General features: G+C 41.0%; 1 protein-coding gene across 1 annotated transcript in view; it reads left to right on the top strand.

The window, feature by feature from the left end:
- The first annotated feature begins 9,202 nt into the window (after nt 1-9,202).
- The window catches only part of chst15b (carbohydrate (N-acetylgalactosamine 4-sulfate 6-O) sulfotransferase 15b), a 32,847-nt gene continuing 15,405 nt past the window's right edge, over nt 9,203-26,644 (top strand). Inside the window, exon 1 of the mRNA XM_023413409.2 lies at nt 9,203-9,440. The gene's annotated coding sequence lies outside the window, so the exon portion shown is untranslated. The remainder of the gene's footprint in view (nt 9,441-26,644) is intronic.

The following is a 26,644-nucleotide window of genomic DNA, read 5'->3' as shown; positions in this document are numbered from 1 at the left end:
ATAGGAATTTCCAACTATTTTCTGACATTTTAAAGACTGGATAATTATTCAATTAATGGTAAAATTGTCAGAAGAGGGACCATAAATGAAAATGATCATTACTCGCAGCCCGATCTTGACTCCTCAGTGTGGTCAGTAGTGTCCTGCCTGACCAGTATTTTCCATTTTACAGGTGAAAGTGAGCACAATATGTATTCCAGCCAGTTTTTTGTTATGAATACTCTGTGTCTACTTTCCATTTCCTTCCCCTCTTTTTTTTCTTAACTCTTGCCTGATCCTCCCATCCCTCCCTCCTGCTCGATATACTCTTTCAGTTGTGAATGAATGGGACTCAGTGTTAATGGAGGATGTGAAGTCACCCCCTTGGCAAGGGAACACAGGTTGGCACCTGGATGGAGCAGCTGTCTCGCTGTCTGTGACTGACAGATTGCAGCTTGGGAACCCGGACAGGCAGCCACACAGCCGGGCAGACAGCGTCCTGGATACAGGCCATTCAATTAATCTTCACCACCATCAGCCTCACAGCCATTTTGACTCAGCCGCTGCTCCGGTGCAGATTTACTCACCTGTGTTCCCACTCCAGACCAGTGGAGTGGAGCCCAGTTGGACAATATCCCCCTTTTTCCATTTCGACAACTGAGGAGAATCACAGACATGCTTCCAAATCGTTCAACAATTCAGCTTGAATGTTGAATTAAACACAGAACTGTCTGTCTCTTTAATGTAATAGATCGACATTTGATCAGCTTCATAACTTAGGTCCAGCACGATGTATTTCTGCTGTAATTTGATCAACTAATCTGTTGCACAGAGGTTGTTTTGGATACGAACGGCTGTATTTTCTCGAATCCTTAACCTCAGAACTCTTTCTTCCATTCAGCTCCAAATCTAAAGTTACAGCGCACGTCTCCATGAATGGATTACTGTCTGTCAACCTGCTGATCCAAGTCACTTTTCATTTGTCTTGGCATTGACTCAAATACTGAATTTGGATGATGAAGTGTGTTTGGGTTTGAGCTCAATTTTAGAGAGCTGAAACGATGCATCGATAAGTAGAATGAAAATCCATCCATCAACAGTTTTTTTTTTTTTTTGAAATGGATGATTTAAGAAATTCATTAAGTATGCTAATGTAAGGCTGAACATTTGCATGGTTCAATCTCTCTAATGTGAGGATTTGCTTATCTGAAAACAAGCACAAAGCACAGATCTAGAACGTTTTAATCAGCTCTTCTCTGCAATTAAATTGTGATGCAAATAATCAGATATATTCAGTTTTGTTTAACAAGAGAAAATGTGTAAAAGTTTTGCACCAGTTGTTGAGCACTACTGTCCCTTTATGAACAACCTAAGCTTGTCCAATGTTATGCGCTGCTGTGCACAATGGAATCGGCACCTGCTCTCACTTTACTGATCATAGCTCTACTTTAGAGACATAATAGGCTCAATCTGCATCTTACATTTCCTTGGGAAATTCATGGGCTTTATGACCTCATCCTCTTTGAAAATCTGCAAATTGGCACGCAGGCTGTGAGGTTTAAATGAAATGGCTGCTGTTAGCCACTCTGCTGGGCTATCTCTCCGCGTGCCGGCCCAGGCATCCCGCGGTAATGTTAACCCGTCAGAACCATCTTAATTTCTCCATGGTCAAGTGTGGAGGCGAGCAGTTGTAAATTATGATGCAAGGTGCAAATCTTCTGCGTTATATACCAATTATCTACGTTTGATCTGTGGCCCGGAACAGCGATGAGGCCTTGAGGCTGTGAAATCAGCTTTAATCACACTTATTTGCATGGAAATGGATATTGATTGGCGGGAATAACCACACGGCTATGCCACGGCTGTGCCCACTGAAAAACATTTCTCTTTCACTCCTTACTCTGTGCTCGCATTGAAATGAACAATCACAAGATGAAGACGTGATTTTGAAGCAAAAAAATAAAAAAAAATGCACAACAAAGTGTGAGGGTTTTGCGAGCATGAACTCTACCAGCAGGATATAGGGGTATGCAAAAGGTGAGGACATCAAAACCGGATACACTATCAAACTGTTTTCATATGAAGCAGAGGAAATGTGAACCCCCGTGGTGCACACCCTGAAACACTGAGCACAAGATTTGAAGTGAGCTGAATGAAAAATAACATGTGCATCCACGCTCTGGCACACAGCAATGTAGTGCAAAATTCACAACTCGGCATCACTTCAAAAAGCCTCTATGTGGTCTCCCTCACTTCAAACATAAACATCGCAAAAATATTCTCCTCGAGCCGCGACTGCGCCGTCTCAACCGGCAGCACCGGGTTGCTGTTGCCTGTCAAACAAGTAAAGAAATATGCTAAACCGGTGGCAGAGAACAATACCAGATTTGACTGACAGGTTTTTATTACTCTGTAATAATTACTTCATCACGACCCTCTTAGAGTCTACAGTTTATTTACATGACCGTGCCATTTAAAAATCTCATTAAAGCCGAGCAAATTATATGTTCTTCTATTTACCTCCAGCCATCTTTCAGTTCATGTTTTGTGTCTCGGTTGCTATTTGAATTCCTTTGTCGGCTCATTAAAATCTTCAGTCCCAAACCAATGAGGGTTTTTTTTCTTGGCATCATGTTTAAAATTTTCCTCAGGAACACATGGAGTGCTAGAGGAAGAATTTCTTATCCACTAATGCAGTGTTTATTTCCAATTATATGGAAATGTAAACATCTCCTGTGAAAGCATGTTTCTCTAATACATCCCAGCAATTACCTGCAGAATTGATATTGGCAAATATTAGCATTGTATTAAAGGAAGAGCTCTGATGCTGATTATTATAGGATATGACAACAATGTATTTAAATTTATATATGAAACTGTTAGCAGAAAATAAGTGTATTTGTAACCACAGAAACAGCCAAGGAGCATTGTATATGCAGCCAGAGCCTTTCAAAAAATATCTGGGCTGTGAAAGCCAGGAAAACGTGACATTATCAGTGCTAAGTTATACATTCAGTCAGCATCGCCCCATCCCTCCAGCTCTCGTACCAACTATCTGTGTTATCTGTACTTTGGAAACTCTAACGTGCCTTTTTCTTTCCGAGTAAAACCAGACAATTAAAGTCTTGAAAGAAGAGTGAACTCAAGGTTAAGACGCTGACAATTAGACTGCTTCTATTCAGTGAACTCCTGAAGCCTGTAAAGTACATCAGTCTGTATGGACACATGAATGAACAGGCCTCCAGTTTTCACCTTCAAAGCCTTTTCATCCTTTCACTTTAAAGCAGAGACACACATTCAGGGTGAGGATCATTTTTGGCCCGATGTTTGTTTTTTAAAGTTGTGTGTGGGTGTGTTTAGGACACTGAAAAATAAGGATGCTGTGGCTTTGGTCTTCAACTGATGATTACTTCCTTTAGTGATTAATCTAACAATTATTAGTTTGACTTATCGTTTACTTTATAAAATGTCATAATATATAAGGTCGCAATGTCCCAAATGACCAAAACCCTAAGATATTCAATAACAACATAGAAAAGCACAAAATCCTCACATTTTAGGAGCTAGAACCAACAAATATTTGGCTTTTTATTTCATTTTTCAAAATTGTTGTTGATCAATATTCTGCATCAATTGATCTGACGATTATTTTCTTGATTAATCAATTATTCGTTAAAATGTTTATAAAATAGTGCAAAGAAAAATGACTCATTTTTTTACAATCAAGTAATTGATTGATTGTTCTGTTACATTAAATTGTGTTACATATCCTTAGGGAGAGTGTATATTTGACCCTGCCTAGTAAACTGATGTATGGCATCCTGTCTAGCACTGCAGGATTAGGCTGTACGGGCTCTCTCCAGAGACAGGACCTCTTCGAAAAACAGAAATAACAACACAACTTTTCCACAAGCAGCAGCTACAAACAGAAAACAGGCCCACATAAATCAAACGCGCATTTCAAGGAGAAAGCAGTTCTGTTTCCCCTCCAATGACTATTGGAGCTCAGCTTAGTCGACATGTAACATGGTTTATTGATTCTATTGAGTATTGCAACAGAAATATCAAATTTTTTCCCATTCATCCACTGATGTGAAAAGAGCAGCCGCTAAACGCACACGGAAAGGTATTACGAAGATGATGGAGTGTGTCAGCTTCGATCGAAAGTCCCCGTTTGCTGAAGTGCTGAGGCAGCACTGTTCTCTGTGCAGTCAGGTACTGATGCCTCCTTCCGATTGTTGAGTCAAATATCTTAAAGCAGATTATAGCAGATTAACACACGCACTAATGTTTTCCCTTTTGATCCAGGCTGAGCACACATCAGCTTTAGTCATCTGAACTTAGAGGAACCCCTGTGCCCTAAGAAAAACATTAACTGATGGTGATAAATTTAGCCTGCTCTGTGTCAGACCATAGGGGGATTTTGCATTATTTATTCATATGATGTTGGTTCATATCAAACCCGACTTGAAAAAATGATGAGTTTATTTAAGAACTCTGTAATGTTGTGTCTCTTCCACCAGATCTGAGAATTTTGTTCTTGTCAGATGAAAACTTCCAAACAGCTGGCTTCAGGGATTTTTGTACCAAGTTAACCTTTTAGGGTGGAGATAATTTAACAGCCCTCAGGTTTAAAACCACAGAATGGATAAGGCTGCTGATATTCTATGTGCTTCTTACGGTCTACAAACCACAATGAACTGATCGTACTAACAAGTACTGTCTCCCAGAAAGTACATTTATATACTGCCAATTTGTTTTGAATGTAATCCAGTACAGCACCTGCTATGTTTTTGTACCGCATTCAAGCCGTATGAAGGTGGTGAGTGTGCACGGTGGGCATATAATGTGCACAACTGAGTTAAGCCAACAAAAGTAGTTTTGTTAAAGAAGTACTATTGGACAGTTTAATAAAGGATCAAAACTGATGCAACAGAACCAGAGCTTCCATGCATTCCTTCTTGGCAACCTCATTACCTACAATGTGACTTGATCACTGACAGTTTGGTTAGAGATTCGAGTGTATTGTGCTAGTAGCTGCTAATGAATCCTCAAACTGCTCGGTTCAAAGCAGAGATGAGGAGCAGGTCACAGAGGTCTGGAGTTTTTTCATTTTCAAACTTGTAGTCTCTAGCAAGCCCCAAGGAACGGCGTTGGGTTGTGAAGCACCGTTGGTGTAGTGGCCGCATGGGGTAACTACACCTTCCACGTTCAATGTGTGATGCGTGTTGGCCAAAAGCATTTTTTTTTTTCCCATTGTACAATCGTTGAAGATTGAGCAGCTGTAAAAACAACAAGTACATTTTTCTGAGCGTCACAAATGCAACAAAATTACTATGGTGCCTAAACAAAATCAATGAAAACGATAATCATGTTATAGCTGCTACTAGAAGGTATTATACAGCAAGAGTGAATTATTGTAAGGAAGCAAAATTCAATACGTTCGTCCACCTTCAGTAGGAGTTGATGGGGTTTAGCCTGAGTGCCAATGAAAGGATAGAGAAGTCAAAAAGTACTGGGACAGTCAAAATGCAATGATAGTTTTGTCTTTTCCATGAGATTTATTGACAGTTAGAGAGACATAGAATGACGCTTGCATTATCCTTTAAATGCAAATTAGATTCAACATCAAGATATTGTTTTAAGACTGTTTTAAGGCTGAAGCTGTTAGATTAAGGTTTGCATTTGGTTAAGATGCTATGTCTAATTAGGGGCAGAGTCAAAGAAATTAAATATCCATAATTTGTGAGACTATTGTCTCTCATCATATAACTTTAGACTAGTAACAATAATATTCTATAATATTATTCTTCATATACCAACATATGTTATATATACTTTCTGTTATATACTTTCTGTAGCAGTCTATTTTTTTCAAGATAAATCTTGTTAGCCGTTTTTCAGCAGTCATTTTTTTAAATGTTGTCAGTTAAGGTGAATGCAGACTTTTTTTAAAATGTATTTCTGATATTGCATTCCATCGTCTTTGTTCAGTCCTTATGTTGGTGTTGAATAGCTTGTACAAATATCATTAGGGTCAGACTATAATCACTGTTCAGCCTTGACACACACAACATGGAATGAAAGAGATCAGCAATGCCCAAGCTGGAAAGAACCACACGGCAGCAGCTGCCTCTGGGAGCTCAAACCAGACTTAACAAAACACATTTGCAAGGACATAAATAAAGACATTTCATCCCATTTCAATGGAAGCAGTGAATCATTTAGGCATGAGGTCAGCATTTACTCTTTCCTTAGAAATCCCCAACATGATTTTAATCAGACATCCTTTCCACCCCCTCTCACTAACAGGCCTGTGTAAAAGCTATTCTTTCTAATCTCATTTGACTGACCTGCTGGGTTCTTTGCAACATTTTAAACTCTTCCCATTATGCAGAAAACAAAAAAACTCAAAGAAAGAACACAGTGGTGCTGTTCATAAAAATACTCCCAAACAGAGAAACTGTGGGGGGTCTTGTTCCTCTCAGAGACTCTTTGCTGTTTTTATTTCTAGTGATGTAAACTGGGATGGATACAGTTTCCTCCTTTCAATCCAGGTGAGACGGAGACTAAAATATCACAAATCCTGGGATGGATGTTAACCTCACAGACACAAATGAGTTATTACAGGGAATCAGCCTGACACTACAGAGTCATTTTAGACTCAACTACAAAATAAAAGCTTTTCAATTTGATTCGTTTTAGCTCCGATTTCAAGGACATGCTAAACCTTGGACAACCTAACTTCAAAGACTATTTTGTGGTTCTTTGATCAAATTTGGAGGCTTAAAAATCCAGTAGTGTAGAGGGAAACTGCTACCCTATGAATTTGATTTGCCGGCCACCAATACTGTGGAGTGATGACACTGATCTGACACTGCAAAATGTTTTTGCACTTTGATCTTTGGCATGCGTTTTTTGAGAAAGCAATACTGTAACGTGTGTGACGAGACAAGCAATTGAACGCCAGAGTCGAACTGAATTACCTGAGTTTCTGGTCCAAATATCTGATAAGTTAGTTCTCTGGAATTGGCTTGAACGTGAAAATGGGAAAATAAAACTTTCACAAGGGTCTCAGGCACAAGCACACACAGACCTTCGCCTTCCTAATGTGTGTGAATGAAACACACAAAACAAACCCGCGTATGCAATTTTCTGAGCTCAGAACACACAGAGATAGAACAAACAAGAACAGCGACTTTTTCGAATTTGTTTCCTCGTCAGTTATTTCCACTGGGCCTTGAAAGAGACGGAGGCTGAGACAGGCTGTTGCTTAGAGGCATGTCTGACTGCAGACACGGGGCATGCTGCAGGCGGGGTGACTCATATGCTCTGGATGACTTGCTGAAGAGACCACCAGCCATTACACAAATCACCTCATCACCATCATCATCAGCGTTGCCTCCATCAAAAACAAACGGTCTTAGTAGTTGGCCGCAAAAAAATTCATATTGGGAGAAGATGAAATTCTTGAAAATCTATAACCTCCCTCGGGCTATTTGTTTATTGCAATGAACCAGAGGGGATACACTGGCAACAACGGATGATGGAGGCTAGCATGTGGAAAACAGCAACTTAATGAGAGCCATTTATTCATGATGATGATGACAACGACTGACTCGGCGGCAGCAGTAACAGATTCGTGGTGCCATCACCGAAACATGGCATGAGACAAAATATTTCCTCATCCACCTCTCGCAGACAGAATTGCGGCTTCACCACAGTCAAACTTTGATTGGTGTAGCTGCTGAGTGGATGTGTCAGGATGAATCATCTCCCACATCTCCAGTCCACATGCATCTATCTCCCTGCTGGACCTCATCAAGCAAAAGTGGAAGTGGGGGTGAGGGTTGGGGGTGGGGGTCTGTCTGTTGCTGAAACACCAACGAATAAACACACACATTCTCAAATGAATGTGAGATTATTGACCTGTGCTGTGCCAGGTAATTGCTGTGCATTCGGGTTTTATTTCTTTGTCTGGGAGGCAAGTGCCTTGATATGGTCTAAAATCTGTAATATTGAGCTCCAGCAGTTTTACTGTAAGATACCAGCAGCTCACTGCAAAGTTAAAGCAGAGCAGAGAAACCCTAACAAACATATAGGCACAATATGGCCCCCTATAAATCCTTCTTTGCCAGTGAGCAGCAGCTGTCTAGCTGTCTCAGTGGTTTCTCTCCCTTCCCCCACTGTCACCCCCCTCCTCTAACCAACCCCTCTCTATACGCTGTGAGGAAAATAGCTCCACAATAATCCAATGATGGTCCACTAGAGACTTGGGCAATAGAAGGTTTGTGATGTTCTTGTATTTACTTAGTTCCTACAGAGATCTATATTGCCTCTGGTGCAGGAGCTGACGTTGAGATCAGTAAATGCTGAGCTGAAAGGGTCAGTACACCCAAATTAGAAAAGACATATTTTCTTATATAAAGTAGGCATGCTGTTAGCTCTAGTTGATTTAAACAAGTTTTTTGTCCTCAAAGTACAATGGACATGATGAATGGAGCTTCTGTGGTGCTCATAGCCTTGACAAATGACATGAAAAGAGAGGTTGGCATTACTTTATGTTTTTCTTATGGTCAACAAATCTTATGAAAAGACCAAAACCAAAAAATGCGTTAGTCTGGCTCAGAATTCTTTCCGACCTCTCCAGTCTGTCTGGATCCCCTGGATGAATCCCATAAAAACAACCATCAATGTGTTCATCACTCAGTTACTTTCCTACCCTGACTGTGGCTCTCATCCAGCCCCCGAGCCCACTGCTTTCTACTGAGCATGTAAATCTTAATATCCTGTTTGATTGAAAATAAAGCTAAATAATCTGGTAAACAGCCATAAATGAAATTCCATTCATCTCCATTGTATTTAGGGTGGAGTCAGAAATCTGAAACGGATATCTAAAAACCTGAACAAATAAAACTAGAACTAAATGCTTGACTGGATACCATTAAGGGCAAGTGGGGAAAATATGTTTTTTTTTTTTTTTTTTTTGGAGTGGGGGGGGGGGTGAACTGACCGTTTAAATGCGTTTATTCCCATTACATTACACTATATAGCCTTTAGTTGATGTAGTTTTCCTGCTGGTATAGAGACTATAGAGGCTCACAGTGCTTGTTAGATGCTCCCTCCCCTTTTGCTCCCATTCACCCCTCACCCTTACCACTCCACCAGCAGAGAGGGGGGGGGGGAGAGAGAGAGAGAGAGAGAGAGAGACTGACTGACTCCCACCGTTCACATCGGTAAGACAGAGAGAAGCAGTAGCTGTCACTGCGCAGAGAGTCTACAACTTGTTCACATGTAACCATCGGCGGAGGAGAGAAAACTAATAATAGTAATTACACGGACTTACAAATGCCATTAATCCCGTGACCGGTGACCGGAATGGAAACATACGAGCCGGCTATGAGAAGTTGTTTGATCCGGGTGGTCGTGTGAGCGCTGCCGGCTCCAAGAAGGAACTCATGGTGTGTGTGTGTGTGTTTTTTTATTTGTATCATTATTATTTCACACTGTGATTTCTCCACGCTGGTTGGCCGCGTGCATGTTTGATTTCTGTGAGTGCATTCATTTCATTTCCTGTTTTTTTGTGTTGATGTTGTTGTTGCGAAATGTTATTGCCTGCGCCTGTCTGCTCCGTGTGGCTTGAAGTTCATGTCCTCGGTTTTTCAGGCTGCATGGTTGGGTGTCTTTGGAGCGAGTGGGTGCAGAAATGGAAAAGTTTTTTTGGGGGGGGTGATTTGACTGTGTGTGAGTGTGTGTGTGTGCGCGCCCTGTATAAAAGCGGGAGACGTCGCCAATATAACGGGCTCCTTTCAGCGGAGAGGCTCCCGCTGCCCGTAGAGAATGAATGGGTCACTATGTATTCTAATCTAACTCCAGAGTTGACTCAGTTTTCTTCGGTTTTTAAGTGGGAGAGCTGCTGCCGCTGCCGCTGCTTGCAGAATGAACAGCACGTTGACTTGCAAGTCGTGGAGCTATAACGGGGAGATTAATAATCAAATCAATCAATATCGGAAAAATCTAATCAGTTCTATAAGGGATTACATTTATTCTAAAATATCCAGAATCTGATATTTTTCGGGGCCTTTTCTTTGTGACTGTGCAGGAATATCTGGCTTCCATTCATGAGATGCGTTGTTAGGGCTCTTCAGCCGTGAGAGCCAAAACAAAAGGATTTCCTGCTGACCAATAGGAGCGCAGGAAGCCTCAGGAGGGATGGAGTGGTCCTCTCTTCTTTGTCCTACCTGAGACACACAGACTGCTGCCAGGCAAATAGGAGACTGACTGAGAATTTTGGCCAAATAGATACAAGTGTCATTTTATTTTTTATTTTTCTCTTCTTTGGCTGAAATCCACGCACACACACGCACACACACACGCACACACGCACACCTCATAGTTCCTATTCAGATATAATGAAGAGTAGTGTGTTCAGGATCTGTTGAGCCATTAAAGCACCTGCCACTTAAACTTCTCACAGTGCACTTCACACCACAACATCCTTCACCGACTCCCAGCACTTAATAAACCAGGGCCCAGGTGCATTTGAATGCATCTCAAGGCGTTACCATCTACATCTACATCTACGCTGTTGCAATATGGATTCATGTGAGAGCTGATAAGTTCTTTGTTAATTGTTGAGACATGCCCTCAGGCTGCATCCCATCACTTTAACGTCGCCCCCCCCCCCCTCTACACTTTCAAGTTGAATAAGTTAATGTGCAGAGTAATACAAGGGTTTTTTAATTACTGCACTTGAGCTTTTCAATTAAGCACATGGTTGCTGCTTGCCAGCACACTTGCCATAAGGGTTTTAAACAGAAAAGTGAACTTGATCTGGGGGAAAAAAGCGTGATGAAAATGCAGAAGTTGTGGGAATTTGTACCAGAGCAGCAGCGCTGGATTAGTTAATCGATTAGTGGAAGTGAATCAACAATGTAAATGTCTCCCGTAAATGTACATATTCACTGTGTCCGGCTTCTCAAGAGCGAGGATTTGCTGCTTTTCTCTGATGTAATTTAATGTAAACTGAATATTTTGGGGGTTTTAACTGGATAAAACAATTTGAATAAGCCACCAGTGGGTGCTTAAAGTTTAAGCGCATTTTTCATAGTGATACACATATAATGTTTACATGGATTTAGACATGCACTCGGTGTGTGTGTGCCATGTTACAGCGTGTAGCTATTTGCTCGCAAGTTGACACAGGGTGTGTGGGAAGCTGAGACGTAGGTGTTGTAAATGTGGTGGGGATCCTCTTGCACCGTACTATATTATTATGCAGCGAGTGGGATGGGATGATTGGAATGATTTAAATGCCACGACTGGGTGTAGTGTGCATGGCCTCTCGCACAGCAAGCCGTGGTGTTTGAGCTCATTTTTATCTCCCCCACCGCGGATTTCTGTGGAGTGACTGAAGCACTTTGATGTATTACTCTGTCCGAGATAAGTTGAGCTATAATATTTCTGGCTGATTGTTGTTGATGTAGATGCAGAGCTATAACTTGGGTCTTTGTAGCAGCTTGATGAAGTATTCATTTAAAGGGACTTAAAGGAAAATAAACAATGAATCACACTGCCACACACTGTCAAATCTCCATGTGAAGCAGGGGCTTTGTGCAACACAAAAGAGAGCGGGCGAAAAGAGACAGAACTATGAATGAATCATGTTTTATGTCATAACTTCTTCTATCAGTTATGAAAAAGAAAGATGTTCCAAGTTTTTAAGACTTTGATTACATGTAAATGTGATCACAGCAGGAAGTGCAGCTTTTAGGAGACAATTTCCATCATTGGTTTTCATTAGCAATTCCAGTGATAATGCTTTGCTCAGTAATAGACCAGCTGTAGACTCTTAATTATTGCAATACAGAATAAGAGGGGGATGTCTTTGTTATTGAAATCTTTGTTGGAGATTTCTCGAGGGACGGGTATTCAGTTTAAATGCCCTTTTTAAAGCCACTTCATCATGAAAACTGGGGAGAATTTGGCAGCAAACACACACTGAACTGTTGCCCTTTTCAGATTCATGGATTTAAAGTCATTAGACACTGACAGTGATAAAATGTATCCTCAAGTTTGGGCAAAATGAACCCACAGACAGGATTAGTGGGAGTTCAAATGTAACAAATGTTTTTTTTTTTTTGTTTTTTTTTTGGAGGGGAGGGAGCCTTCTGGGAATTAGCTGGCATTATTTGACCATCTTGTTCCCATGTTGTTACAGGATGTCTTTATGTAGTTTGCAAAACATGCACAGAGCATCTTGTGTAGCAGAGCAGCTTTTATTAGCAGAGACACTTGTGGTCCAAATGAAGACTTTCATGCGAGTTGTTCTGCATTTAATGTCACACAGATTTAACACATTGGTGCTCTTGTTTATTCACACACAAAAAAGGAGAATGCCGTCTTTATTGACATCCATAAATCTTAGGAAACGTGCTCATTTGCATCTAGATTCATATTCGGTCATGGCCCGGGCTGTGTTATGCTTCATCAAAATTAACTAGAAATCAGAAGCAATGATAAACATTGCGCTGCATGACCTGACTCGCTGCCAACTTCCTTTTGCTCCACATTTGCTTAATTTGTTTTTTTGTGGGAACACAAGCTTGTCTGGGACATTTTGCACCAGACAGGGCAACTAACTGTCCCAGAGCCTCAGTGTCTGTCTCCCCCCCCCCACAAAAAAACAAAAAAACTCTGACCAGTCCTTTAGATATCCTGCGCTCCTTCATTTTCCCAGTGACTCACACATTCTGGCCTTGCTCTGATAACTCTGACACCTTTTTTTCTTTTCATTGTTTGGGTTACATCTCCTTTTTCAGCCTGAGAGCCTGAAGCAGCGCTCTGTGTTTCTCAAATGAAGCATTTGACCTCTCTTTTAGGGGTCCTTTATTTTAGTCACTGTTGCAGGAAGCTCAGTGTCAAATGTTCACCAGGGGCCACTGTGTGCAGCTCTACAGGGCTCCTCTGGGGCACGAGGCTCGCAGACTGTCTATATGGACCATCGGCCTATATGAACGCAGACAACATTAACACAAAACAAGGTCAGCTGAGAGTTTCACAAAATGATTTCCTCTTTTGATTTTGCAGCTACCCTCAGAATGGGCCGCTCCCTTTCTTTTATCCACCACATGTTGGTCCTAAAACAAACAACACGCTTTCATAAATTGCACTTGATGGCATTGAGCAACGCTGTTAGTATTTGCGTGTTTTGAGAATTGACCTCACTGGGTCAGATCGTCACCATAGTCCCTCGGTGCTTAGAGATTATTGGTTAGTACTGAAACAATTAGTCAAATTATCAACATGTATGTGAGGATTTGCTGTTATTCTCCATTTTATATCATTTTTAATTGCATCCTTTTAGGTTTTAGGGAAATTAAGTGTCAAAACCTCACACCGACTCAATCTTGCTCACGACGGCTAATTTTGTTTTTTTTACTTTCTGCAATGCGTGCGTTCATGAACGGTTCTCTAACTACCTCGTGTCCAGTCACACATCTCCACGCCGTCCAACTAACGTTCACTCAAAGTGAAATTGGCGATATGGATGACACGAAAGCAAACGCTGAACCTCAGGCTACGTCCACGCTAAGACATTTTAGTTTTAAAATGCATCGCTTTTGGAAAAGATGACGCAAACACCTTTATCAGTCATGATTATCAGACAGTGGTCATTATCCGTGTTGCACTCACCAAAGGTAACGACACCAATTTGCTTAATCCCTTGGAACACAATCACTACAATTTCCGAATATGAAGAGTTCATGGCTCAAAAAAAAAAAGAGAGGAGAGATCGATAAGCGCCAGAGTAATCGCTCATTAACGGTAATCAAGGTAAAAGTTAGAAATAATCATGACATTGATTTGAAGTAATTTTTAACTGTGAGACAAAACAAACAATTGAAGATATTATATTATTATTATATATGATATATATATTGAAGACATATTGGACTCTGGGACGTTTTTCATTATATTTTGACATTCCAAAGAATAGTTAATTTGGTGGGGGGGAAACAAATTATAGAAAAATTTATAATTATTGGTTAGAGTGCTGTTATTTGAGGGTTATCATTGATGTTAATGTGAAGACTTCCACATCGTGAACCAACTATAGTGGATATGTACGTATCTCATCAGTATGCAGTTAGAGTGTTTACATCATCACAAACAAACCGGCCTGTCAGATGCTGTTTTGTTCTGTGTCTATTTAAATAGTAAAGTCTTTGGCTATTCAGTAGCCTATCCAAAAGATATCAACTCTTTAAAGATGCCATCTTTGGCGTCACGCTTGTCATCAGTAACCCTTTGTTGTGTGAATGTTTCATAGACAGAGTGACATTTTTGTGAGCTTGCATCCAAATGATGCCAGTTTTAGACTGAACGATCAGCACAGAAGGCAGTATCCGGCTGCGCTCAAGTGTAGGAGCCGGACGTTGAAAATAATGGTGCATGCAGGGTCCCAGTGATGGATCGATCCCTCAATGAAGTTATGTTATGTATCGCTGATGAAGGTAGTGGATCACAGCGGGCAGGATTTATGTGGCTGTGGAGGAGCAACCACTCCAGAAGATGCTGTCTGTCTGAAGCAGCGGTCTGACGCTATTCGTCATCGTGACTGATGAGCTTCCAGTGATTAAGCTAACATGCTGACAGGCATTAATCTGCTTTATCGTGTGAATGACTCGCATGGTTTTCTTCTTCAATGTTACTGGCTCTAGTAAACAACGGGAATAATCATTTTAACAGCACACAGTGCATTGAGAGACAGGAGACATTAATTAAGTTACATATAAGAATCTGCGTGTAAATCCATACCACACAGGCTATATGAAGCATTTCTCAAGGACACTTTGCTCCAATAACATGAGATCCTGTGTGTAATAGGGCCATGATCCTAGGACTTTGCGATGCTGAGTAAGAATATAAATCTGGCATCCTGGAGATGCTGTGTGCAGCTGCCAAGTTGGGGGTCACTGCTTGTATTAATGACGCATGGGAAACTAAACTGGCTTTTATTTCCCTCACCATCTGTACCCAGTTGTGCCATATAGATGGGAGTCTGGCGAGCGAGGACAGCCCCCTTATGCAGCTACTAGTTTGATTTATGGGACTGTGTGGTATGGGGATAATCTTATGCAGAGAAAATTGTATGTTTGCAAATTTGTTAATATCTCTATTTACTATGAGCTGCTTGGTTTAAGCCAGAGGTTTTCAAACAGCAAGGCATCCCTGCCCAGGGCGCTGAGGAAGAATTGCAATGTGCAGCAGGGGCGAAGGGAGAGATGTAAGGTAAAGAGATGCAGCGTGAGGTGAAAGGCAATTAAGGTACCTTAAAACCCTTAGCGCCCAATTTCGACAAATTTGCATCAACATTCATACTTCTGAGTCATATCTCAGTGAAATTTTAAAACATACAGACATGTTATGCATATTTTTAGATCCAGTAGGACTGGTTCTTTCTGAGTATCATTATCTCTGATGTCCATTGCAAATTAACTTCAATAAATCTGCTTAGAAAACAGACATAAAAACAAGAAAAAAAAAAAAAAGAAAACACATTTTCTTCAATATCAAAGTCATCTAGTGATAGTCGTCTGTACAGGAGCTCCTAATAGTTAATTCAGCAAACTTTAATGGTGCCAATTTGCCAAGATGTAAACAACTATCTTAATTTTGTCTGAGGGGGGCCCACAAGAAAACTCACTCAGGGATGAGTTTGGGAAAGATGGTTGGGGATACAGAGTTTAATCCCGCCTCCTACCAATAGTCCACATTGGTGTCCTTCAACCATGACCACAATCGCTCTCTAACCATGAGTAGTCTTAGATGACGCTCATACGGCTCAGTTTTGTAATGATAGTTTTGGAAGAGACTGAAAAACAACTGTTTTCATTGTTTTGACATGAAAACATGTTGGTAAATGAGGGGCATTTATGAACCAAATGTTTTTTTCTGAAAAGAAAGAAATAATTGAGCAGCACGTCGCCGGGTTCGACTCCCGACCGACCGGGCCATTTAATGCATGTCACTCCCTTTACTCTCTCTCCCCGGGTTCCCTGTCGTCTTCTCTGCTACTGTCAAATAAGGACACCAAATGAAAAAAAGGAAGGAAGGGAAGGAAGCCCTATTTGTAGTCAAATCTGGTACTAAAGTGAAGGCAGGCAGAAGAATTTGGTTATTCTGTATTACTGGAAAATTTACACACATGACTTTTAAAATCTATATTTACCCCACCACTGGGTCATGGATGCTTTCATGTGTTGTCATGGAATCCCTTAGTTAAGGCTTATTATTTTAGGTTAGGTTAGCAGAAAGACCCAGTATTAGTGGTTGTGTGTGTGTGTTTGTGTGTGTGTGTGTGTGTGTATGTGTGTGTGTGTGTGTGACTCCAGTATCTGTCTTCCAGATGTCACTCTAATAGGTTTTAGCACAGACCTGTGGGGACCTCAACAATGTACAGCATTGCAGAGAGGGGTGTTCATTTTCCAATTACCTCCGGCAACTCTTCTTAAATGAGCGACTGTGAAACCTTTCAATACCACAGCCATTCCTCTGTACTGTGCTGTCTGTGTTTCTTTTTGGGTTTTTTTTTCTGAATGACCTAAAAACCATTGAGATTGTTCATGATAATGTCACACAGCTGACCGCTTTTCTGTCTCATCACTGAACCGCAGTGAAGTTAGATTCCTATTTACACCATCTTCCAAGTAATGTCACTTAAATGTGTGGTTAAGGTTGTGATTAGCAGTGCAAGCAGCAGCAGCAGCAGCGGCCCTGGGGCTCATTGAACCCAAGAGCTCCGGTAAACAACAAACTCGCATGCACTTGCCACCTAGCCGTACGTCTGTCTGAGTTCAAAGGTCAACATCGAGTTCCGCTTACCAGACATCCTTGAAATGTCAAGCAGAAGCGTCAGACGCACCTGCGGGACTGTTTACATTTTTCAGGCTTTTTTTTTTTTTTTTTTGGCAGTGGAGAGACACACTCCAACCTGGCCCGGGTCACTAGGAATTTGTACAAATGTTATTTTCATCACTGCAGCTATCATTTTGTGGGATTATCCCTGCCAAGTTAATTTGGAGCTGGAGTTTTATATCTGTGCAGGCAGCCGCTGCCAGAATGAACCTTTTGGCGAACTACAGAATTTTTTACACACACTGCAAGACAGATGTGCTGCTGTAGTTAAAACACCTCTACCTCCACCTCCATTTATCAAGATGTGGCTAAGCAGTTAGAATTGTGATTAAACTGTTTTTTGGGTTTTTTTTTTTTTTTTTGCTATCTACTTCCAGAGCATACTGAACAGGAACGATGTATTATTCTGATTTATGCTAAACCTGACTCTCAAATTACAGTGCAAGTGATCCCTCTGTGAAAGAGCTGGAACATATTGGCAACCTTAAAAATGAAGACACTGTGCAATTAATAGTATTAAAAGGACACCTCTTTATTCTCACCCTTAATTTTCCTGCCTGTCTCTTAAGCCTGAAGAATATGTGCAAGCCTTCATTATTGTGGAGTCACATAATGTAGCAGGGAGAAGATAAAGCACAGCGTCTTATAAGTTGAAAATCCACAGGCCAAGTTAATATTATGGATCCACTGGGATGCCCTTGAGTAGCCTCCCTAAAACTGCCTGCATCAGGCCCGCTCTCCAGCGGCAGAGCAGTGAGCCAACCTGCTCGGTAATAGCAGAACGTTTTGTTAATTCACACGTTTTCTCGGCAGTCAAAGGCCAACACTCAATCCACGCATATATCCCTTATCTGGCAGGAGGCTCGGCGCAGTTAGAGATAAAGCTCTGAGTGTTAACTAGGTGTGAAATGCTACTGCAAAGGATTACTACACGTCTCCTGGAGAACCTCACGAAAGCGCGGAATTAGAGGCAAAACAGGAAGCTGTTCTGAAAACATCACAGCCCGGGGGTGCTTCTACTCCTCTTCATCACACATGCAGAAGTCACAGATGGAAAAGCAGAGTCTTTAATAATTTGACTGACTTTTTTCAGTTAGCTGAGTGGAGGCTGGACCTTGATGGGTGCCAACTGTATCCAAGTTGTATCTGCAGAGAAAATTTTTTTTTTCTATATGTGTTACTTCAGGAATCCTCACAACTGCAGGATTTGAGAAAGACTAGTTTTTTTTTTTGTCGCTACCCTGGTTTTCTTCCAGCTTTAAGTAAGCAAGTCTGTAAAGAAAGTTTCTGTCAAGCCTCATTTGATTTAACAAATGAGCTCCTCTTAGTTTCCATACTTGGCCACCCAGTCCTTAGGGAGTTCAAAGTGATGAGTCAAGGGTACCATCACCATCTTCATCTGCCTACTGAGCAACTACTGGAAGTTATAAAACACATGTATCTACTGAGAACAATGAATTACAAGCAACACGACACATCCCAAGTGTCTCTTTCATTCTGTAGTGATAATTGAAAGACTAATAACACCTCTACGCATCACTGGATCTTTGTGTTAACCTAAAAGGAGTGGTGATATGTAGTACAGAACTTTATATAATCACACAGTCGGCTGCTAACAAGCTGAAAAGTGTTTGCTAATTAGGCTTAAGTGTGATAGATGTAAAACAATTAAGTCATGATTGAATTAAATTCTCCAAGCTGGAGCCACTGAAGAATCAGTCACAACTGAGTATAATTTCAGTTCTATGTTTAAAAAATGTCTTTAAAGCCTTTTCATAACCATTTAGTTACAACCACTAAAGTTCTGAGGAGATTATGAGATGGCCAACAGGATAGATAAAGAGTTCTGCTTAACAAAATTTGTTTTTTGTTTTTTTTTTTCTCTCCAATTTTTGTGTTTGTCTTGTGGCTTGCTGGGTAAATTGCAACTAAAAACTATCCAAATCAATCTGTGGTAGGACAGATTCCAGCCTGAAGACACATGCAGTCTGAGATGAGAGGTTGCAAGTCGACATATCCCCATTTAAGGGGTCAGAGGTGAGGCTGCAGCTAAAGCTCATGTTCATTAAGGGTTAATCTACCAAGTATTGTCTCCATAAACATTACCATCAGCCTGCTAACATGTTAATGTATAATATTTGCAGGTATTTGTCCAGAAACCAAATTTAAAGTTGGACCTGGTGATGACACTAGATTTCATGGGAATCCATTTACTAGCTGTCCAGACATTTCACCCAAAACCACAAATGTCAATCTATGTCAGTGTGATTTACCGACTGGGAACCATAAATGTCTGTACAAAATTTCACGGCAATTCATCCAGTAATTCTTGAGATATTTCAGCCTGGACCAAAGTGGTGGGCAGACAGACAAACTCTCCCATCCCTAGAGCTATGCTGCTAGCATGGCTAAAAATTACTTAAATGAATAATTAGTTACCGAAAATAGACAATTATTTTTCTGTCCAAGAGACTAATTGTTTCAGTTCTAGTCAGGAACCAAAAAGGCTGGGAACCGCTGCCTGACGTACGCAATATTTTCACCCAGTAATGTCTTACACTCATACGCTTGTTGCACAGTTTTGGCCACTCAAACATTTCATGTTCCCTGTTATTCCCTTCTGTTGGTAACATACATCCTGAGCACTCTGATATTTGTTTTGAATTTCACAACTTTACTGGCTCTCATGATAGTCCCATTGAGTGTTTACCAAAACATCTACTGTATTTATATGTTGCACAGATGTGCCATAAAGTCAGATTTTAGTAGCGGTTTACCGACTTGGAAGTGATTCCAGAGCAAAGCAGCAGTGTTTACAGATGTGTCCAACAAATGTCAAGGGCGTCAATGGGCAACAACATGTGGATGGAAAAATACCCTACGACTACAATATTGTCTTCAATGTAAACATAGCCTTAAAACCTTTTTTCTGTGTTATCGTTTTCCCCTAAATTTTCTGCTGCTCCGTGGGCTCAGAGGCATTCCACTGGAAACAGTTAACGTTCCCATTGGATTAATTACCAACTGCTTTTCCCCCAGGTCTGTCTGCGTCTTGTCAAAACGGAAGATTAACAGTAGATTGAACTTTGGTCTACATGTAGAGAGCCTGCCTGTCACGTCTCGTAAAGAGAGCGAGGAGGCGAGCAGGAGCAGGTGTTGGTGTTAGACAAATGAAGACGTGGTTGTCTGAAGAAAGAAGGTCAGATTAGGTAAAGGGACGACTTGTAGCATCAGTGGTGGTTTTCAGTGTTGTCTCCAGCGTGTTTCTCTTATTCTTATTACTACAAAAAAAGTAGCTATTTAAAAGGTTGACACTTGCCCTTTTATAGTTTCAGTGTTTATGGCAAGCCTTGTTTTTTTTTTATCAACCTTCCTGAAAAACAGATATGTTGCAGAGTTGCTAATGGTGCTTGATATAAATGTTAAAAGCTGCAATTGTGCAACTGCCACCCACATTATTGGCGATTTAGAACACGATGGACCTCAAGGGGATTGAGAAACCGACTGGCACATCTTCCGCAAATCCCCAAAACATCCGATCCTCCTACACAACACTGAGTGGTGTTTCACAACTTCTCATCCACTTTAGAGTTTCTTTTTTTTCTTGACAGATTACAATAAGTTTCCTCTGTCAGTCAGCATTCTGAAACTCTGTCTTTGCTATGTCTTATATTTCAACCTACATCCCAAACCCACTCCCAAAGAATGATTCATTTTTCACTAACAATGAACATCTAGAGACTGCAACATCCGCCGACATAAAACGCTAGACAAAAGATAAAATAGAGGAACTGAGTTAAAGTGACTGGAGGAACACTGTTAGAAAGATCTTACACCAAAAAAAAGAAAAAAAGTCTCCAACTGGAACAGGAAGAGCCTAGAAATACACACAAGGATGATTTGAATTCATCGGGGTATACATTTTCTAAAGTTAAATAATAAGTTACACACACATCTAATTTAAGTTCACTCTGATAAATTATTCATTGCAAGCTGATCTGCGAACACAGAACTGTTTTGCATATGCACCTCAAATCTGAAGCCATTTCATTCACACAAGATATGCTTGATTGTTTATTGTGTTAAAAGATGCAGCTCTTCAAAAAAAAAAAAATTGCCATCGTTTATTCATAATTTCATGTAAAGTAGGCTCCTATTAAAGAGGAGATAGATGACCTCTCACCTTTCCTCATATCTCTGAATAAAAAATTTTCGGTACCAATTTAGCCTCATTGTGTGCGCTCTCTGCAGAGACCAGAACACACCATGCTCTTCACAACATATCCATTTACACAATCAATTATTTAAATGGCAGCCATTGTTTTTCTGCACTTTTTAATGACACCATCATAAGCACTTATCCACCTCAGAAAGAGCCCAGGCTGTGGGAGGCTGCCAGCGAAATTAAAATAATGAATAAAAGATAAGATAGAAGAAAGTGCTGAACTGGGACTCTGCCTGAGATCCCAGCTGAGCAGCAGTTATGAATCCAGGGCAGAGGTCACGTTTCTCACCCTCTCCTCTGCAGTGAGAGTGTCTGAGGGCTGTGTTGATAATTTGACCCGGCGGCTCCTTGATAGGGTCACGGTCAGTTCCTGGTCTCTCTGGTCCCATTGGGGGGGGGGGGGGGGGCTGCTGCCAGACTTCCTGGAGAGAGATTCTGATCTTTTGGTCAACAGCGTGTGTGATCTGGGGGAATGTGATGGATGTCTTCTCCCTGGGTAATATGATCCATGAATCCACTCTGGGTCACAGTGAATACTGATCTTCTATTTCTTGCTTGTGTTACATGGTTGTGATTTACATTATTGGATTGGGCTGCGGCCCCTGGGGGGGTTAGAGGAGGAAGTGACATATTTGACAGGTCGTATGGCTCCTGCTTGCTCTATTATCAGTGGGCTTTGTGGTACATTGTAGAGATGTAGCACAATGCAATCCTATTTCCAGATGTTTCTCTTGTACTCCCAAGCCACTGTAAGGATTAATTTCACGCTTCGGTAGCTTGCTTTAGTTCTCGCTTCATTTACTCCCACCAATGATGCTTCATCTAATTGACTTCATTTATTTACATAGATACTCCATAGTTAAGGCTCATAATTTGTTTATCATGTATTTATTATCAGTATTTACTTTGATGATTAAAAAGGGATTTCAATAAGTCAATAACCTGGTTGAAAATCAGGTTTCAACACTCCAGCAAACACACCAACTTTTTCCAATGCACTCTGCTGTTGTGTAGTAAACTACCGGAGGCGTGTGCGGTGTGCAATCAGACCACTTTAAGAGTTTGTTTGGTTGTGCGCTAAACTGAAACGCTTGCTGCTTCTCTTGTTGCATTTCTGACAAAGTAGCTGCTTATAGAGTGTTTGCCGTAGTGTAAAAACCACACTTGCTGTTACCACGGTAACCACAGGTGTCAGCAAATAAATCAGGACTAAAAATCTTAAAAGGCTATAACTTTTAACTCCAGTTAAAAACTATATGCTCTTAAAGAATAAGTGAATAATTAAGGTAAGCTCTGGTTCCTGTAAGATCCCCAGGGAAATTTAAATAGCCTTGGAGGAGGCAGTGTCAGTGTGTTCAGCAGCTATATTTCTCTAGCCCTCTTCGACAAATCATGAGGTTGCGTCAGTGTCACATGTCGGGCTGAGTCTCACAGTTGTTATCACTCTTGCAGTGGCCTCATGCTGAACTTTAATTATTGTGAATGGCCTGGTGGAAAAACATTTTTCTCCAGCTGACGCAGCGATGACACCCCCTTTGTTCTTCCCGCTGACTGCCTCTGCCCCAACAGTACTTCCTGTGTTGTTACTGGACTTCAACCACAATCCACTTCCTGGCTCCTGGAGATGTTCAGAGGTCAGGGGATGAGCAGATGGTTTCTCAGAAGTGAACATACAGTAAATATGTGTTTACAGCCCTTAAGCCAGTTCTGTCTTTTATAGACAGCTCATCAGTCATTTGTGTTGGAAAAAAAAAAAAAAGAACATACTGTGAAACTGGCTGAGGCTGCAGGAAGTGCTGAGATTCTGCTAACAATCTGAACTGAGTCATTAGCTGTTTACTCTATTCCTCTTCTTTCTTTTTTTTTTCCGTTTATTTGCTTTTGAGAATCCATAAGTGGTCCTGAAGGGGAAATGGCTTGACAATGTTTTGTGGACGGGGCTTGTTCCTTAATGACAAACCAGTTCTTCAGTGTGGCAGTGGACGGTTGAAATCAGTTTGAGAGAGTAGGTCGAGAGCACTCCTGGGTAGCTGCACACAAAGACTCTGTGGACAGAATGTGCTGTTCTATTCTCAAGGTCTCCCAAGTCTCTTCATCGCAGGGTTTTCAGTCCACTCCCTCATTTCGTGCTCATGTTTTATACTCCCCCACTCCGTGAATGAAGCAAAAGTACCTGGCTTGTTTGCTTTGTCTCTTTCCTCCAGCTCTGTGGTTGTGAAGGAAGGCTAGCAGCAGATTGTTGTTTATGCTGTGCACCTTCCATGTGCTCATCTGTTTTTTGTTTTTTTTACTACTGCCACAGATAACAGAGTCTGCAGGTGAATTCTATTTCTGGCTGCATAGGGAGGCAACGATATTATATGACTTTACATGCACAATGACTCAGAGATAATCACTTGTTTACATTGCATTCTTGTTTATCAGTCAGTATTACATTACCCCACTCTGTGCCTCATGCTTATACTGGATAGTGCACATCCAGAGAGTATGAATATGCTTCCTTTTTTCTTTTTTTTTGTCCAATGACATCTTGATCGCCTTCTTCCATCACCCACACGTCACTGATTTAACTCAGGATTATAATTGGGTATCAAGTAAAGAAGTAGAGAGAATTTAACCATATTTCTATTGGCTCTTCATGGTAATATGGATAAGGATTGCTTGAGCTTATCGACTCGCCTCATATAGCATTCCACTGTGTCCCAGTCCCCAACACAACCTCTGATCTGCCTGTGGCACCTGTAGATAGGTGAAGCTTAAGCTTTCATGCAAGGTACACAGCACTGGATAATGAGAGATGCTCTGACGTTTAGGAAGACCTCCCTCCTCTGATTCTCCGAGGGCAGACACATATACTGAGGCAAATTGTCTTACAGTGTCTTCAAGAGTTTCCGGCACTATTTTTCAAAGAGAAAACAAGCAGGAAACTTCTGACTTCCACTGTAAATGGGTTAGGGTTATGCCCAGTAGAAAAAAAAAGGTCTTTTAATCTTCTCCAACAGTCGAAGATGAAGACAACAACACAGGGAGGTCTGTGAGGATAACCAAGATAGTTTAACTATTTTATGTGATATGGAGAAGCGTGTTCTCCGTAGCCTGAGAGAGAGTTGGCTCTTTTGCTTTGAATCAAAACAAAAAGGGGCATTTCAGGCAATGCAATTAATTTCCTCCATTTGAAATACCAAAGAGCCGAGGAAGTAGGACATTGTGCTCTCCACCGCACAGACTCCTTCTACAGCCAGGTATAATAATCATTCACCGATGTTGTTTGAGGAATGAATGATTAAAAGGGCTGTGGAGGGTTTTTGTCATTCCTATTTTGCGAGAGCGTTTATTATGGAATATGACCACAGTTGATGGACATTATAGGAAAAACAGAACAATACTTCTACCCTACCCAGCGTCACCACTTGGCCCCTTTTTGTCGTCAATCAATCAATGCCAAAGAAAACACACTTTCATATTCACAGTGTGAGAAAAGCTGTAATGTTACAGGTCTGAAATTTGATTTACAACAGCAAATAGCTTAATATTGGTTAACAACAATGGATGGCAACTGGTGTTTCTATTAAGTACAACAAAAGATAATCTGTCCATCTACACTGCAGCTTTTCAGACAAATAAATCAATCACCCTGCACAGGCAGCCGTAAACACAAAGAAAAGAATTGTTAAGCGAAGAAGAAAAGGTACAGAAGAGAACAACAATTAGCTGCCAGCGTGTGAGGCTGGCTTGCTTTTTTCAGAGCAGAGATGGACAGCTAGGAACAGAGTAGACAGCACACTTGAAAAAAAAAAACAAAAAAACAGCTTGATGGCCTGTGTGTGGTCCCACATCTTGGCCTAATCGTCTGTTGAGCGCGATCTTATGATTTAACTATTCAAAATTGGTTAAAACTTATGTCTGTGGTCTCCTACGCTTTTAAAAATCGGTTAAAATCTGAAAATCTTCTAGTGTGCATCAAACCGAACTGTTAACCAAATACTCCTAAAAACATTTCAACATTTAAAGGATCTTAATCAAAAACAACTTTGACAAGCATAACTCAGATATGGATATTCAATAAAATTCAGAATTGTCTAATGGTAATACAAATGCTTCTGCTAATATTAAAAGTAAAAAGACAAAAAGGACAATATGCCTGAGGAGGAGATACACTTGCCAAAGGGATTTTTATAACAACCTGGCAACCCGAATGTTTAACGCTCACTGCTGATCTAAAAACATGTTGGAGGTGTGGGAATGAATGCGGTAAACATCCTTCTTCAGAGAGGAAAATGTTCAGATCCACATGTCAGCTGAAACGGCGGATGATGCAACCTTGAGTCCTCTTTGTCCATTGCCCGGCAGCCATATTTCTGTTCGAGTTAAGCTATTTCATCATGTTTGATGGACAGGAGCAACGTATTTGCTTTATGAATAGAGCAGGCCTGTCAAGCTGCCAGTCGCCCACTGCTTCACTTAGCTGACTGATTGATTTAGATGCGAGTTCCCTTGAGAGTGACATTCTCTCGTCAATGACACAGTCTTTTTTTTTTTACTCTATTTTTTCTCCCCATCTCTCTGCTCTCTTTTTACCTCCCTCCATCTTTAACCCTCATGCCCCCTTCTTCCTTCCTGTTGCGCTAAATAGCCTTGAGCACGAGCAGCACCCCATTGACTTCACTTGATGAAGGACGCAGACAGTCAATAAGTGCTAATGGCATGACGACTACAGATGAGCGCGTATGCTCATCAATAGCAAACAGTGGGCTTGTTACCAAAGTACAATCCTGAAAATGTCATTCTACTTTTAGCACTTTGATTACACAGTGCAGTGCCCATCTCTGTGATGGAACGGGACATCTGACCTGCAGTAATTACATTTCTGTTAAAAGCAAACCTTTTAGTCTTTTTTTGAAGCTTTCCTTGCTTTGGAAAGTTTGAGAAATACAGAGTATTTAAATAATAAGACGTACATACTTTTTCTGGTGAACTTCATGCAAGAGAAGCACTGATACACCATCTACAATGTGTGGGCAAAACTTTAATTGAAGTAGCTATCGTAATTTAAAATCCATTACTCTCACTCTCATATTTCTTTTCTGTGAAGTGATAAAAATAATCCTGCCACAGAAGATAGGTTCATTTTCTAGCTAAAAGTGAAAAACATATTAATCTGACTGTGGTTTCAGCTTTTTGCAGTGAATCCTTTATTCTTCAGCATTTTCTTTTTCTCAGACTGAAGTTGCAGTTGGACAAACTTCTTGAGGGCTAGAAATCTTTTCAGAGCAGGGGGCTCATTTGTTTTCTCCACCTGTGTCCTGGAGAGGACGTTGCTACGGTGTTTTGCTGAGGGCCCTGCTGAGGGTAAATGACACCGCTTGAGCAGGTAGGCCGGAGCTCTCCAGCCACCCCCTTATCAGCTCTGCCGCAAGCTCCATGAATACAGAGTTGTGCAAAGGGTGTGTGCGATGGGTGGTGTTGGTGTTGGTGGTGGGTCGGTGGGGTGTCAGACAATATCAGCAGCTGTGAGGAGGA

This window comes from Seriola lalandi, unplaced genomic scaffold (genome assembly GCF_002814215.2).
Source record: "Seriola lalandi dorsalis isolate HSWRI2012SDOR001 ecotype SW California unplaced genomic scaffold, Sedor1 jcf7180002054516, whole genome shotgun sequence".
Classification (NCBI taxonomy): Eukaryota; Metazoa; Chordata; class Actinopteri; order Carangiformes; family Carangidae; genus Seriola; species Seriola lalandi.
The sequence above is the reverse complement of the archived record's forward strand: the minus strand, read 5'-3'. Positions and strand labels throughout refer to the sequence as shown.